This window comes from Cibotium barometz, chromosome 29, assembly GCF_041138505.1.
Source record: "Cibotium barometz isolate CiBa-2024 chromosome 29, ASM4113850v1, whole genome shotgun sequence".
Lineage (NCBI taxonomy): Eukaryota > Viridiplantae > Streptophyta > Polypodiopsida > Cyatheales > Cibotiaceae > Cibotium > Cibotium barometz.
Genome location: NC_141074.1, coordinates 2,100,089 through 2,115,000, shown reverse-complemented (window position 1 = coordinate 2,115,000; position 14,912 = coordinate 2,100,089). Strand labels below are relative to the sequence as shown.

The window sequence follows — 14,912 nt, the reverse complement described above, 5'->3', positions numbered from 1 at the left end:
AGTGTGGGAGAGCTTAGCTCTAAAGGAGCTGCGTTGCTCTCTCCATCCGTGTGTAAGAGGGCTCTCAGATTTCCAGTGGAGGGGAGTATCCCATGTGCGGGAGAGCGGTGTTCAGTATCTCTCATAAAGAGGAGTTGCTACAGTTTTTATGGGTGTGTGGGAGTGTCTCCAGCTCTGAGATTTTCAGAGAGCTGCAGAGATGCGTAGAATGTTCTCAGATTTCCAGTGTGTGAGAGGAGAGCTGCAGCCCACGAGTGTAAATGAGAGCTGCGCAATCCAGGATTATAAGGGTGTGGAAGAGCTTGTAGGTTTCAGTATGTGAAGGGGAAATGTAATTCTAATAATCATTGAGAGTGCAGCCCATGTGAGTAAGGGAAGAAGCGTAGCCTTTGTGTGAGTAGGCACCGTCTTCAAGGTGGGAAAGCCGTGTGTTTTTTTCCTTATGAGTAAGAAGCTGCCTTCTGTGTTTGAGAGAGAAAGGGGATGAGCTCGTCTTCTTTGAAGAGAAGTACCTTCAGAACAGTCCACGGCACTCCAGTTTGGGAGAGGAGGAGAAGCTGCAACGCTACTTGTATGAATCAAGAGAAGGTGCCACGCCTTGAGAGTGCGGATCTTTGTCATGATGACAGCCCATGCAATGTAAGTGACGGCTGGCCAGCTTTTGTGTTCTTTTTTTTTTTGTGAAATAACTCCTATATATATGAGGAATCACCAGTTTGTGGCATTGGAAAACCCATGTACATGATAACCAAGTCTCTGATTTTGTGGGAAGCTCATGTGTATGAGAAATACAGCCTTCTGGTTTTGTTTGAGAGAACATGTATGAATGGTGGTGTGCTTCTTCAACAAACAGACTGAAGACCATAAAGTGATTGTGTCTCCAGCCACACACTGCTTGCCAGGTTGGGAGAATTGAAGTTACTTACTGATATTGTCTTTTCTTGGGAAACTGAAGTTTTGCATAAAGCTCATATTTGATGGAATGTAATCTTGTCTATGGCAAGTGGTTCTCTCACCATTTCTCTGTGGTGCTCATTTTGCTTACGGCCGTGAGCCTATTTCATAATAAGGGTGCACCCCTATATGCATATGTATCAATTGAGTAAAGGGTGGCAGATGTTGATGTGCCCATCTCCCCTTGCATGTCTTGATCAAATGTATGTAGGTTTCCCCAGTTGCTTGGAAAATTGAATGAGGGTAGAGACAAGTCTCATGCTTGAGATGTTAAATGTTGTGTCATCTCACTGAGTAGTTGACTGGTGCCCCTTTTTCTTGATGTTGGTGTGTACTCCAAACTGTGGAAAGGCATTGCTATAGAGGTGTTCCGTGTTTCTCCGCCTCCCTTCATAGTTTTTGGTGCCCCCACTGAGGATCGAACTCTGGACCTTCAGTTTACAAGACTGAAAACATGTGCATGTGATTAATCTCAGTGAATGACTGCTATACCAGGACAGTTGTGTGATAGATGCCTTCTAAAATTATGCTATATTAGTTTGATTTGACAGCCAGCTGAAGAATGGTTTGCATGCTGAAATTCTTGGGATTGGTGCTGTTTCACAGTTGATGTGTTGCCTAAAAATTCTGGTAGAATTGGGAAATTAGCCAATCGTGCCTCTTGGGAGTTGGATGGCCACTCTCAATGGATAATCACAATGGACCTCGATTTACTCCTTTCCATTTTACCCAAAGAATTCAGATAAATGTTCATGTGGACAGAAAAATTTTCTTTCAACAGCGTATGGCATATATGTTTGGGCCAGAAAGACTGAGGGAAATATTGGAGTCTCCTTTGCCGGTGGTAATTCCCATGATTAACTATGCAAATGCGTTTGATGTGCATGTGTTCATCCTCTTCTAAACCTGAAGTGTTTTGAAGTTTTCTTCTGAGGATCGAGTTAGTAAAAGGATTTGTTTTTGCATCTGTGTCAAAAGAGTTTTTTTGGGTAACAATGGCTTTCCCTTATCCAGAGTTTCATGGAAAAAATGATGAGAGTGTGGAAGAGTTCTTAGAAAACATGGAAGTTGCGTGCATAAGCAACCATATCCAGATACCCGCTCAAATGTTACGCCTTTTGCAAATCTGTTTGAAGGGTGATGCACGGAGCTGGTGTAAGGGGTATGAGGAGGAGTTGCAGAGGGCTGATCCACCTATGACATTGACATGGGATAATGTCCGACAGGCTTTAACAGCACAGTTTGTGAAGGTGAAAGATCCAGACAAAGTTTGGCATGAAATACAGGAATTGAGACAAAGAAAAGCGGAGCCCATTAATGATTACATCAAGAAGTTTTCCATATTATGGGAGAACTTGTGTCAAGCCTTGCAGCCACAGGTACCCCCACCAGATATGATGAAGAAGGATCGGTTCTTGGTTGGCCTCAAGGAAAACATGCGTTGGAGGGTAGAATTGAAGAAGCCAAGAACATATGAGGATGCATTGGAGGTGGCAAGGAACAAAGAGTGGAAATTGAATAGACTAACTCAATTGGGAGTAAGCTCACTGCCTATGGTGTCAGAGATGAAGCAAATGGATTCCATGCAAAGTCGGGTTCCAGAGGAGGTGCATCCGGCAGATGCGGTTTCAGTAACTACTCAAGTTGTGCCAGCAATGGTCACTACTGCAGCACAAGATGATGAGCTGAGGCAGGACTTGAGGCAAGTGGTTGATTTGATGAAGAATCTTAGCCTAAATATGTTAAGCAATGTGGGAAATAATCGAGGTCGTATGAGGCTTGCAAATCAGCCAGGAGGTGAAGGACAACCAAAGAATGGTTTGGGTGGACAGAATAATGGCAGGGGTTGGAGGCAGTTGCCCACATGCTATAACTGTGGAGAACTTGGCCACATCAGCCCACAATGTGATAAACCACCAAGAATGGGTGGAGATATGTATCCATTGCCTGCACAGTTGCCGAACCGGTCAAATGATTATGGCATAGAGATTAAGGGTGAGGCAGGACCTAGTGGATTGACCAAGGAGGACAAGGGAAAGACAAAAGTGTTAAGTGTGGTCACTTTGGAGAAAGCAGCAATGTTGGAAGATACATTAGTAATGCCTATTGGGAAGAGAACCACAGAGGATAAAGAAGGAAGAAATGAAGCAGGCCCCAGTCGGAAGAAAGGGAAGAGTCATGAGGGTGAAGATGTGAAAGCTAAAAGGAAAAGGAGAGCCCGCCGAAAATTTCACGTCTCAGATTTTCCACTAGGGGAAGGGCAGGATAGCTATGACTTGAAACAGGACCTGAGCAGTAGGAAGGCAGACGTGACCTTTGGACAACTAGTGGAAATGATACCAAAGCTAAAGCGCCAATGGAAGAAACTAGTCAGCCCGCTGGGGAAGGAGCCCAACAGAGGGTCAGTAAGAGTGTTGGCCATTGATGAGTCTTCAGACATTTGTCCCATAGTAGAGGTTTGGCACAAGAGGAAGAATCTTGGGCAGGGATACGTGGATGGTGGTGCACAAATTTGTGTAATCACTCAAACATGTGTAGAAAAGATGGGCCTGACAGTAGAAGGAGTTTCAGGATTCCGCATACGACTGGCAAACCATCAAAAGATCAAGTGTTTAGGGGTAGTGAAGAGCTTGGAAATCGAAGCCTATGCAGTCAAAACGGTAGTGGATTTTCATGTAATGCCAGCAGGATTAGGAGCTTATCCTATCATCCTTGGAAGGCCATGGCTACGCGCAGTGCGGGCCGTTCAAGATTGGAGACACGGCACAATCAGCTTATATGGGGAGACAGGGGGCAAAAGATTATTTGACATGAGTAGCAGGAAGCCACTAGATGAAGATTATGAAGAAGGGGAGAGTCTAAGTAGTGAGGAGTCTTCCACTGTGTCAGATGAAGACAGTAGCACCACCACTAGTAGTGAGGGAGAGGTAAATGTGGCATTTCTGATGGTGGACAGGATCTTTGAACAGACCAGCATGGTCGCATCCATGAAGGGAATTGAAGATGAGTCTAAGGGCCCATATGAGGTGATTGAAGAGCTAATGCAACCCCAGGTGAAGCCACACGAGAAACATGAATTGATGGCCAGGATGATTAGCACAGATCTCTCAGTCATGGAGAAGGAGAAGTATTTAAAGATGTTGTCAACATATCCAGATTTATTTATCACATCGTATGAAGAAGTTCGGGGCTTCAAAGGGGAAGATTTGCACATAGAGCTAAAGGAAGGAGCCAAGCCAGTACGTCAAAGATTAAGGAGAATGGGTCCAGAGCAGATGAAGGCTTTGCGAGAAGAGGTGGACAAACTACTAAAGGCTGGTTTTATATGCCCCGTGGAGACAACAGAGTGGGTGAGCCCAGTCGTGGTCACCCCAAAAAAAGACGAAAAATGGAGGGTTTGTGTGGATTTCAAACCTTTGAATGCAGCTACAAAGAAGGATCCATACCCACTACCTTTCATTGATCAAATCCTGGATTCAGTGGCGGGTCATGAAAGATACAGTGTGTGTGATGGGTTTTCAGGCTATTTCCAGTTGAAAATTGCTCCAGAGGATCAGAAGAAAACTACTTTCATTACACCATGGGGCTGCTTTTGCTATACAGTACTACCATTTGGGCTAACAAATGGTCCGGCTCACTATCAAAAGAGAGCAAATTGGGCGCTTCTGCCATTCATTGGAAAATGTGTACAGGATTTCATTGATGATTTTTGTGTCTACAGCACACGCATGGATCACTGTGAGAAGCTGGAGATGGTGTTGGAACGATATAATGATTGTGGTGGCCAACTCAATCCCAAGAAGTGTTTCTTTGCAAAACCAAGGGTAAAATTGTTGGGTCATATGGTGTCAGAAAATGGCATTGAGGCTGATCCAGACAAGGTCAAGGCAATCATGCTTCTTCCTTCTCCAGAGTCTACAAAACAGTTGGCAACATTCATTCAGAAGGTAAAGTACATGTCAAGATTCATTTCATTGTCCTCACAGCTTTTATATCCATTACAACAGGTGGCAAAGCACGATCCTTTGCAATGGGATGACAAGTGTGAAGAGGAATTTCGGAGAGTCAAAGAAGTCTTGGGGGAGATGACAGCGGTACAGGCTCCAAATTGGGAACAGGTTTTTTATGTGAATCCTTCAGTAGGAGAGGATGCTATTGGTGCTATGTTACTGCAAAAAGGGAAGGGGAGCCAATATATGCACCCTGTCTATTGTGCTAGTAGGGTAAAGTCAGTAGCAGAGAGGGGACTGTCAGAAATAGAGTTGGTAATGGTAAGTGTGGTGTTTGCTTGCCGACGGTTTCGCCAATATCTTTTGACAAAGCCATTTGTATTCCTAACTAGCTACACATTCTTGCCTCAGCTAATCAATGGTGTAAACATGTCTAAGGCAGTGAAAAAGTGGGTGATTGAATTGCAGGAGTTTGAGTTCTCTTTCTTGGTGGAAGAAAGTAACAGAGCTACTTTGGCAGACTTGTTAACTTATAAGGAAAACCCTCTGCTTGTCAAAGAAGAAAGTATTAGAAAGGTAGAAAATGTGGCAGAAGTAAGCAATGCTCATGTTTTGTTCTTTGATGGTTCATACAGGAAGAGCCATGATGCAGCTTCTGGTGGTATAGCTCTTTATGACCAGCAAGGTAAGCTGATTTGTAAAAAGGGATTCAAAGTTGATGCTCATACTAACAATGAAGCAGAGTATTCTACATTGGAAGCAGGGCTAAACATTTGCATTAAGCATGGTGTAAAGAGACTATGCATAAGAGGTGATTCTCTACTGGTGGTAAAGCAAATACTAGGAGTATGGAAGAGCAAAAACCCTGCATTGAGGAACAAATGCTTCAAGATCAAGAGCTTGTTGAAGGAGTTTGAAGCATGGGGCATTCGGCATGTGGAGCGTTCTCTTAATACAGAAGCACATGAAGCAGCACAGGGAATGATTGGCGAGCTATATGTGTTAAAAGCAGATCTTTCACTTTATCGGGGTCGTGAAAGTCTGACACTGGAAGAAGAGTTTTTGTTGACAGGAGTCATTCCCAAGGACATTGAGAAGGCAAAAAAATATGGGTTTGTACGCAGAGCTTGCAAATACAAGCTCATTGGTGACACCTTATACATGCAAGGGGCTGACTTGGTGTTAAGGCGTGTACCATGGAAGGAAGAACTGTACAAAGTGCTTGAGGAGAATCATGAAGGAGCATGCGGTGGCCACTTTGCATTTAAAATCACATTGCACAAAATCTTACAGGAGGGTTACATATGGCCAAGTATACAAAAAGATGTGCATCACTGGTGTAGCTCATGCAAAAGGTGCCAGGCATTTGGAAAACGAGTTTTAAAACCAGAGTTGTGCAAGACAATCTTGGCCTTTGACATTTTTGAGAAGTGGGGAATTGATGCAGTAGGACCCTTACCCATTACCAGCAGGGGGAAGAGTTATATTTTGACAGCTGTGGATTATCTTTCTAGGTGGGCAGAAGCTAGAGCAGTGAAGCAAATTACGGCAAGAGATGTAGCAAAGTTTGTTTATGAAGACATCTGCTGTAAATTTGGGGTGCCCTTGGAGCTTCTTTCTGATCAAGGGCCTGGTTTTAGAGCTGACTTGCTAGAATACTTGTGTGCCAAAATGCGGATTAAGCATAATTTTACTACTCCTTATTACCCGCAGTGCAACGGTTTGAATGAAAGATTCAATGGTGAACTTGTACACATTCTTGCAAAGGTGACAGAACATCAGGGCAAGAATTGGGATCTGGAGCTGTTCAGTGCTTTATGGGCTTATCGTACATCGGTGAAGACAAGCACAGGTTTTACACCTTTTCACTTAGTGTATGGCAAAGAAGCTTTATTACCGGTGGAAATTGAGTTGCCTGCAGTTAAAATGTTGGAAAAGCTGCTAGGGCCATCTAGCAACACATTTAAGGAGAGACTCTTACAGTTACAAGAGGTTCAGCTGGACGGAATGTGTGCCTTGGAACATTATGAGAAGATGCAAAATAGGGCATTGACAAAGATAAATGAGAAGATTAAGAAGAAGGGTATTGAGGAAGGTGATTTGGTGCTACGCTATAACAGTAAGCTGGATAAAACCTTTCAAAAGAAGTTCCAAGTGAAATGGGAGGGGCCCTTCAGAGTAATGAATTGCTTTGCTAATGGCACATATCAATTGGCTGACCTTGATGGGACCCCACATGTATCAAGGGTGAATGGTTTACGTCTCAAGTTATATCATGCACGACTGATGATGGTAGACAAGGATGAAAGAATTGAAGAAGTGAAAAACAGTGTCTTTGAGAACATGGCAATATCAGATACATTGAGTCTCACGACACTGTTTTCTGCTGACCATGAATGATCTAGCAGGCTAGGGGATGGGCAAACTATGTTAGGTTTTTTTTGGTAATATTTTCTTGGCATATGTACACACTCATGCATGGCAATTACAAATAAAGGGTGTCCATCTCCAAGGGCCAAAGGGGGTATAAGGCCACATGTGAACGGGTCTAACAAAAATATACAATGTGTACAGTTAGTTATTGGTTTACCTTGATAAATAAGAAATGGAAGGAGTGTGAGATGAGAATCAAGGCAGGTTTTAGCACTATCATATGTGGACAAGGATGTTGACAAATAATGTGAGCATGCAAAGCTCCATTTCTTTAAAAAATGGATAGGGACCCGTTAGAGGAGGTCAGCTACAGTACAGGTCCTTGGCATTTCATGAGAAACAAGGTATTTGGGTCCACAAGATATTATTTAAAAGGTGCAAGGTCCTCCTTGAATGCAAGAGTCACCATGGAATTAAATACAAGGCTTGCTAAAAATAGAAGGTGGCCTTGGATGGTTTCAAAAATTCCTCAACTAGCCTCAAAATTCAAAAGGGCGCCGTGTGGAGGTGGGGGAGCTCTCTGACATGCCTTGGAATTTTATGAAAAATAAAAGGTTCTTTGGTTGAACGGGCAGCGCACGTTGGTGTATAAAGAGGAGGGGAGCGCAGCTGAAAAAAATAGGAAATGTTACCCGCAGCTTCAATGCTCTGTGCGCAGCCTATGGGCGTGGAAGAGCGCTGCTATAATTTTTATAGTGTGTGAGGGAGAGCTTAGCTCTAAGGTTTTCATTGAGCTGCGCTGCACTCCCTATTAGTGTGTATAAGGTTCTCAGTCCATGTGAGAAAGGGAGAGCTGCGTAGCTGTAGTCGCAGAGAGCTGCGCAGGGTATGAATGCAGAGAGGGTGTGCTGCGCAGCCCATGTATGAGAGATAGCTTGCGTCTGAGATTCTCAGAGAGAGGTGTAGCTGATGTGTACTGAGGGAGTACTCGCAGCTCTAATAAAAAAAGAGTGCAGCCCATGAGCGTGGAAGCTACGGGTTCTGCAGCGCTTGTGGTTGTAGAGTGTGGGAGAGCTTAGCTCTAAAGGAGTTGCGCTGCTCTCTCCATCCGTGTGTAAGAGGGCTCTCACATTTCCAGTGGAGGGGAGTATCCCATGTGCGGGAGAGCGGTGTTCAGTATCTCTCATAAAGAGGAGTTGCTGCAGTTTTTATGGGTGTGTGGGAGTGTCTCCAGCTCTGAGATTTTCAGAGAGCTGTAGAGATGCGTAGAATGTTCTCAGATTTCCAGTGTGTGAGAGGAGAGCTGCAGCCCACGAGTGTAAATGAGAGCTTCGCAATCCAGGATTATAAGGGTGTGGAAGAGCTTGTAGGTTTCAGTATGTGAAGGGGAAATGTAATTCTAATAATCATTGAGAGTGCAGCCCATGTGAGTAAGGGAAGAAGCGTAGCCTTTGTGTGAGTAGGCACCGTCTTCAAGGTGGGAAAGCCGTGTGTTTTTTTCCTTATGAGTAAGAAGCTGCCTTCTATGTTTGAGAGAGAAAGGGGATGAGCTCGTCTTCTTTGAAGAGAAGTACCTTCAGAACAGTCCACGGCACTCCAGTTTGGGAGAGGAGGAGAAGCTGCAACGCTACTTGTATGAATCAAGAGAAGGTGCCACGCCTTGAGAGTGCGGATCTTTGTCATGATGACAGCCCATGCAATGTAAGTGACGGCTGGCCAGCTTTTGTGTTCTTTTTTTTTTGTGAAATAACTCCTATATATATGAGGAATCACCAGTTTGTGGCATTGGAAAACCCATGTACATGATAACCAAGTCTCTGATTTTGTGGGAAGCTCATGTGTATGAGAAATACAGCCTTCTGGTTTTGTTTGAGAGAACATGTATGAATGGTGGTGTGCTTCTTCAACAAACAGACTGAAGACCATAAAGTGATTGTGTCTCCAGCCACACACTGCTTGCCAGGTTGGGAGAATTGAAGTTACTTACTGATATTGTCTTTTCTTGGGAAACTGAAGTTTTGCATAAAGCTCATATTTGATGGAATGTAATCTTGTCTATGGCAAGTGGTTCTCTCACCATTTCTCTGTGGTGCTCATTTTGCTTACGGCCGTGAGCCTATTTCATAATAAGGGTGCACCCCTATATGCATATGTATCAATTGAGTAAAGGGTGGCAGATGTTGATGTGCCCATCTCCCCTTGCATGTCTTGATCAAATGTATGTAGGTTTCCCCAGTTGCTTGGAAAATTGAATGAGGGTAGAGACAAGTATCATGCTTGAGATGTTAAATGTTGTGTCAGCTCACTGAGTAGTTGACTGGTGCCCCTTTTTCTTGATGTTGGTGTGTACTCCAAACTGTGGAAAGGCATTGCTATAGAGGTGTTCCGTGTTTCTCCGCCTCCCTTCACACCGCGTTTATAGCCCCCCCAATACAAAGGATTTTTTAGAGGTCTAAATTTACGGATATGCGGTAATGCCCGCGGCAATGTATCACGCGGTAATAAGCACGGTAATAGTCACGGTAATAAGCGCGGTAATAGTCGCGGTAATATTACCATTTAAAAAAAATAAAAATTGAGATGCCCATTTGGATGGGCCCATAGCTGGACCCATTCAAATGGTCATCTCAATTATTTTTTTAATATATAATTAATTAATTGCACACACTAATTACGTATTAACAATGTTTAATTAGTGTATGCATGCACATATTAGTGTGCGAAAGTGTTTGCACACACTAATAGTGTGCATGCATACACACTAGCGCTCATTACTGTGTGTATGCACACACACTAATGCAAACATTAGTGTGTGCATTCACACATTGGTCATGGGTGTGTGGCACACATTGTGTGCATGCGTATACACTCATGTGAGCATTAGTGGCACACATTGGTGTGTTTGCCATATATTAGTGTGTAATTAGTATGTAATGCACACACTAATTACACACTAATTAGTATGTGCGCATGTACACTAATGTGTTTGCCACACATTAGTGTGTAATTAGTGTGTGCGCACATACACATTAGTATGCGCATGTACACTAATTAGTGTGTAATTAGTGTGTGTGCATGTACACATTGGTGTGTTTGCCACACATTAGTGTGTGGTAAACACCCTAATTAATGTGTGCATGCGCATACACTAATTTATGGGTAATTAGTGTATGTGCATGCACACATTGGTGTGTTTATCACACATTAGTGTGTGCGCATGCCACATATTAATGTGTAATTAGTATGTAATGTGCACACACTAATAATTACACACACTAATAGTGTATGCATGCATACATTGGTGTGTTTGCCACTAATTAGTGTGTAATTAGTGGTGGCAAACACACCAATGTGTAATGTATACACTAATTACATACTAATTAGTGTCTAAAGTATACACTAATTATACACTAATTACATATTAATTAGTGCGTAATTAGTGTGTAATGTATACACTAACTACACACTAATTAGTATATGTAATTAGTGTATAATGTATACACTAATTATATACTAATTAGTGTGTAATGCACACACTAATTACACACTAGTTTAGTGTGTAGTTAGTGTGTACGCATGCTCACATTAGTGTGTGCTTGCATACGTTGGTGTGTTTACCACACATTAGTGTGTAATGCACACACTAAATACACACCAATTAGTGTGTAATTAGTGTGTGTATGCACACATTGGTGTGTTTGCCACACACACATAAACTAATTACACACTAATTAGTGCGAAAGTGTGTACGCATGCTAATGTTAGTGTGTGCTTGCACACATTAGTGTGTGCATGCACACATTGGTGTGTTTGCCACACATTAGTGTGTAATACACACACTAATTGCACCACTAATTGCATAATTAGTGTGTAAGTAGTGTGTACATGCACACATTGGTGTGTTTGTCACACACACATACATATACACGTGCACATACACACATACACACACACAAACACACACATACACACACACACACACACACACACATATGCATGTGTGTGTGTATGCACACATTAGTGTGTGCAAAAACACCAATGTGTGCGTGCGCACACGCTAATGCAAACATTAGTATGTGCGCATGCACGCATTGGTGTGTGCATGCACACAATGGTGTGTACATGCACACATTGGTGTGTTTGCACACACTAATGTGTGTATACGCACACACATATGCGTATATGTGTGTGTGTATATGTGTGTGTGTGTGTGTGTGTGTGTATGTGTGTGTGTGTGTGTGTGTGTGTGTGTAGAAAAGCAATGGACAACGCACTTACATTCGTTGATAGAAGATGTTGAGCTTTGGAGGATAGAGGGAGAGAGAGAGAGAGAGAGAGGGATAGTGAGCTTGTAAGAGGAGGGGAGGGGGGGGTGGAGAAGATGGCTATGGCTATGACTTTCCCGCTACTCCAACTCTTCATCTTGCAAGAAAGGGGGTAAAAATGCGGGGAGGGTTCGCCTTTGCCCCCTTTTTTAAAAAAATTTAAAAAGTGCGATAATAAGCCTGGTAATAAGCGCGGTAATAGTAGGGGTAATAGTGGGGGTAATAGTCGCGGTAATAAGCACAGTAATAGTCGCGGTAATAAGTGCGATAAAAATGCTTTCATTTAGAAAGGAGATCTCTCTCTCCTCTCTCTCCTCTTTTGCTTACTCTCTCTCCTCCCACGCAGTAAAGTAGCGCGGTAAGCAGTCCGTCCTCTTGTAGTGGCACCTCGGATCCTCTTGGTGATGCCGTGGAAGAAGCACTACGAGGAATGCTCCACGTCCTTGCCACCATCAAGAGTCGCAAGAGCACCGACACCTGAGATCTCTCTCAACGCACGCATGCCAAGTGTACTGTCCCTCACCTCGTGAACTATGCACCTCGGATCCTCTCGGTGACGCCGTGAAAGAAGCACTACGAGGAATGCTCCACATCCTTGCCACCGTCGTGCTCTTGTCCACTTAGAACCAAGAAGAATTGGTCCTTTCAAAGATCCTGCGGGCATAACCAAACCAAAAGACTTGCGACCAAGCCCACATTATCTAGGTAGATACCACAAAGGGTGAAAGCATGCTAAGATGGCTCACTATTTGACCTTTTTTAGTAGAATTTATAGCAATTGGAGGAAAAAAGGTGGGGCATGGTATAGTTTTTGCAAATCAAGTTCAAATTTTGCGGACATTCTAGATTTAGAATGTCCCCTTAAAGCTGTATCCATTGATAAATACAAAATTCCACATTCCCAACACATTTGGACATCAAGAGTGGCACTGTTATGGTGCTATCATAGTCCATGTCCCGGACTGTTATAGTGCTATCATAGTCCATATCCCGGACACAACTATTTGAGCCACCTTAGTATGCTTGTACCCCAAACCAAGCACCTTTACTTTTCTTCTATTCGAGCCCTTTACTCTCAAATCACTTGATTCTCAAGCTTGGGTTTACCTAGTTGACACCAAGCGACATATGAAAGCAAATCGTGTATGGTTGTGCCATCAAGCAATGCACTAAAAAGCATTTTGCCATATAGACTATCAAATTCAACACATTTTCTAGAAAGCAACGATGTGACTTCCTTGGTGATCTTGATTTTTGTTTGTTTGCTTACATCTATCTTTTCTTTTCCCTTCCAAAGAGTAAACTTCTTTGCCTCATCTTTCACTGGTGAAGATGGTTGTTCTTAAACAATGGTGTTTGCGTTTGAGCTCATGGGTGTGTAGAAGATACGGGTGGTTCAAAAACTAAACTATTGCTATTACTAATTGAAGCCTTGGTGCATTTTAGTCCCATTACAAAAGTTACGAGCTTTGTGAAATAAATATCTATAAAACCACGTGATGGTTTCATTGGACTCTTCTCATTGATTTTTGGGCTAGTTGGTTTGGTTTGTTTCTCAACAGCTATTTCAGGAGGCATTGTTTTGAACACGTTCTTCCTCTCTTTCCTCTTGAAGTGCCTAATTTAGGCCTTCAAACTTGTCTGGCAGAGGTGCTAGCCTTCTTGTGCACTCTGCAATGAGTACCAACATCTGTTGCCAGTCTATGGGGTGCTACATTTGAGTCAATAGGTCAATGAGCATATTTCTCTCAATTTCATAATCCCAATCATTACCCTTTAAAATACCTTTGGTTGGTATTCTAGGTTGATTTGACAGAGATAAAATCTGTCCACTAGAACGAGTGGGACTAGGAGGTTTGACTTGTTCAATAGCAGGAGAAGACAAATGGTTTTGCTTATTCATCACTAATGAAGATTATGAAACTTGAGCTCGAATAGGTTGACTACTAGGATATTTTGACAATTCAGTCGCAAGCAAGGATCCTTGGCCTAGTACATGGGCGTTGAAGCCTTGTACTTGACCTCGTTTGTACTATGCCGTTGAGTCAATGCAATCAAAAAGATATTTCAAATATTGCTTATCCAACGTAGCTCCAGATATGGCATACATAATATCAACCCAATATATCATATAAGACCTATTAGTGATCTTGTCAAAGAGAACTTGTGTATCTATTGTATAGATCCACTTAGTAGAATCTATGTTACCATGATTCCACGTACTCATTGGTCCAGTAAAAGCAATTTTTCACTACAAGAGGATGGGTTGTTTACTGTGCTACCTTACGACGTGGGAGAAGAGAGAAAGAGCAAATTAGGAGAGAGGAAGGTCTTTGCTGAATTGCTGCGGTTTTGCCACCTATATTACCACGTATATTACTGCCTGCATACCCACTATTATTGCGGTGACACAAAATTTCTGAGCTTATATCCTCTTCCATTATCGTGATTTATTACTTCACATTGTTTTTGTTTTTTAAAAGAATAGGAGGGGACCCCCCCTACAAGCTACTCAATTGTACATCCCATGGTGAATTTTTTTAGAAAGCATGCGCCCTTCCCCCCCCCAACACACACACACACACAAACTACATTGTACATCCCATGGTGACATTTTAAAGAAAGAATCACCCTACTATTTGTATAGTCCCTATTGCATCCTACTATGATAGTTGAATTGTTTGTATAGTCACTGTAAAAGTCTACTATCTTGTACTTCATCCTATGTTTCAAAAGAATGTTAAAAAAATCACACATGAGTTTTTTGTGTTTGAACTATACTTAGCGTTCCCATATACACATCGGCAACGCATGTACGAACATCACACACGGTTAATTCAAGCGATTGTGTGTGCGTTTATGTGTGTGTGTGTGTGTGTATGTGTCCTCTCTTCCTGAATATCGCACACATTTAACTTGAGAGATTGTATTCTCACAATCATCGCATCGAGATAAATTGAATTGAGAGAGAGAGAGAGAGAACCCAAGAAATCATATAAGCGATGGTTTATATTAATTCTCATCTTTTGAAGAGGAGAATGAAAATGAGCAAAATGAGGATCAACCTCATGACAACCCCCAAGACCCAGGAAGAAATGTAGCCAAGGACCTGAAGCTCAGAATGCCAGAGTATAAAGGAAAGAAAGGGAGGGACCCTCAGGTCCATGTACAAGCATTCGAAAGCTGGGCAACACTCAGAGGGATTCCAAGATGGGATTGGAAAGTGTGCTTTCCCCAAACTCTGTGCTCTATAGCATAGAAATGGTACTTCAACTACCCCCCTGAAAAGCTGACCACATGCAAACAAACA

General features: G+C 42.6%; 1 long non-coding RNA gene across 1 annotated transcript in view; it reads right to left on the bottom strand.

The window, feature by feature from the left end:
• The window catches only part of LOC147621728 (uncharacterized), a 97,185-nt gene that overhangs the window by 22,690 nt on the left and 59,583 nt on the right, over positions 1-14,912 (bottom strand). The window lies entirely within an intron of this gene.